Source organism: Sprattus sprattus (genome assembly GCF_963457725.1).
Source record: "Sprattus sprattus genome assembly, chromosome: 11".
Lineage (NCBI taxonomy): Eukaryota > Metazoa > Chordata > Actinopteri > Clupeiformes > Clupeidae > Sprattus > Sprattus sprattus.
In genome coordinates this window covers 23,065,783-23,068,282 of record NC_137909.1, presented here as the reverse complement: position 1 = coordinate 23,068,282, position 2,500 = coordinate 23,065,783, and the positions used below count along the sequence as shown (strand labels likewise).

General features: G+C 47.9%; 1 protein-coding gene across 1 annotated transcript in view; it reads right to left on the bottom strand.

Moving 5' to 3' along the window:
• The window catches only part of vav2 (vav 2 guanine nucleotide exchange factor), a gene marked incomplete at both ends in the record, with an annotated part of 223,560 nt that overhangs the window by 162,054 nt on the left and 59,006 nt on the right, over positions 1–2,500 (bottom strand). The window lies entirely within an intron of this gene.

Genomic DNA, 2,500 nt, shown 5'->3' with positions numbered 1-2,500 from the left:
CTCCCCAGGCCCCCCTCCAGCCCCAGCCTCTACAGTATCTGTGCCCTGGAGCTCCAAGAGCGGGGCCAGACAGCACAGCTGGGGTGGAGGCGCAGGCTGGAGGGCTCCAGAGCTAGGCTAGGCTAGGCTAGCTCATGATGACTGCTAACCCTCACCCCAGGGAGGGACACACGCCTGTGTGTCTGTGGGTGTAGGAGGGTGTGGTGGGTTTCAGTCAAATGTCATGCCATTTGAGATGTCCATTGTCATGTCAAAACCGTCTTAAAAGACAGCCGTCACTAAGCACGAGTAAGCGTGTAAGTTCCTGGAGCGCTGTAAGGGTAAGGTTTCAGTTCGTACCCTGCAACAAGGTAATTAAAAGCAGGTTCATTCAATTGATTAGAGATATCTTTCTCAGATCCTAATTAGATAGATAGATGGATACTTTATTGATCCCGAGGGAAATTAAGGTTATTAAAGAAGTGGCTGAAAGATAAACAATTAACCTGCAGTACTTAAGAGAAAACATTCATGACCCTTTCTCTGCCCTTCTCCAACAACTAACAGCACGGAAAGAGAGAGTGTGTGTGTGTGTGTGTGTGTGTGTGTGTGTGCATTTCTTTAGATTGAATTCCTCCATTTCTGATGATGTGGTCTCCTCAGTGCACATGCGAGCCAACGCAGACCGCAGACATAAATGTTTACCAAACCCTCCCCGGGTGGTAAAACTGTAGGCTTGTAATATTTTGTGCGTGTAATGCATTGTGTTGATTTAAAGGGGCTTTCTGTGGCTGAGCGCATTCGTGCACGTGAACAAACAGCCCTTTGAGAACACAAGGTGTAATCTGATATTGAGGAGAAAACAGCGTAAACAACAACAGGACAATAATAACACGGGGTTGCCATGCAGCGAGTGCTATATTATCAAACATCATCGCTACGTGCCACACTATGTTTTATTCATGGGGAAGACACGACTCCATTGACTGAGCAAACATGCGTGTCCATGGTTACTGGGCTCCAGGGCATTAGTCATACAGTTATCACGAAAGTTGCATTGCGATATATATGTGTGTGTGTGTGTGTGTGTGTGTGTCATTTTGTGCGTGTGTGTGTGTGTGAGTTAGTGTGTGTGTGTGTGTGTGTGTCTGTCTGTGTATGTAGTATGTGTGTGCGGTAGTGTGTGTGTGTGTGTGTATGTGTGTGTGTGTGTGTGTCATTTTGTGCACGCGCATGTTTGTGTGTGTGTGAGTGTGAGTGTGTGTGTGTGTGTGTGTGTGTGTGTGTGTGTGTGTGTGTGTGTGTGTGTGTGTGTATGCTTGAGTTTTTTTTGTGAAAGAGAGAGCCTGAATGACCCATGCTCCCGTTAACAATGGGTCCCGCTATCCCAGTCTCATGGCCAATCACTCAGGCATTGTGCGCAGGCCACGGACAGAGCAGGACTCCATTGTAAAACACAGTAGCCCGACGATCAGCGACACAATACCTCCCCATTCTCCTCGCCGCCGCGGCTAACCCGCGCAACAATAAACCACAGTGTGATTGTGGATGACTCTCACAAGCCTGCCCAGGACCACAATAGGCACTGTGCCACTCCAGACCAGGGCCACAGGAAGACGGCCCTCAGGCCCACGCACGAGCCACCGCACCAGGGATTAAGGACGGTTCCCCTGCCAAACGAAGATCCCATGACAAAAGACGTCGCACTGTGCCGCGCTAGAAAACATTGTATCATTGTACTGTAATTGTGTGCATTCCGATCACGCAACTGCACAATGATTCGATAGGAACATTGCGGGGGGGGGGGGGGGGGGGTGATATCCCTTAGAGTCAGCTCGGAGAGGAGCAGGCATGAAGTGTGTTTGAGCGATGGATGTCCAGAATCACAAGAACAGATGTCACCAGTGCTTGAGAAAGGTCTTTTAATGGAATGGAATGGAATGTCGAACAGTGTATTTAAAAATGAAGTGCAGTTTGTGTTGCCGCAAGTAATCGGTTCTCACATTAAGGATGTTCTCCTTCCCAGAAAATAACACTGTCATCATCCATTTAGTTGTGCAAAGGGGAGAGGGGTGATGAAGAAGCCTTCAGTGATGTATCACATTGGGAGCTCACAGCCAGCCAGGGAACACTCCAGCAATATGTCAGGAGATATTATTAAGATTTCATTCTTCAACACATTCATGTGTCATAAACTAAATGAGTTATCTGTCTCTGTCTCTGTGCGTGTCTGTGTGTGTGTGTGTATGTGTGTGTGTGTGTGTGTGTGTGTGTGTGTGTGTGTGTGTGTGTGTGAGTGAGTGTGTGTGTGTGTGTGTGTGTGTGTGTGTGTGTGTGTGTGTGTCTGTGTGTGTGTGTGTGTGTGTGTGTGTGTGTGTGTGCCAGTTGGAGAATCTGTGAACATGCTGAACACATGGCAACATCACAGCCTCTTCCACCTCTGGCTAATTCTTCCTTGGCTAGGAGCAATGATCTAAATGTGTGTGTGCTAAAAAGTAGTCTACGAATTCACTGAGCTATT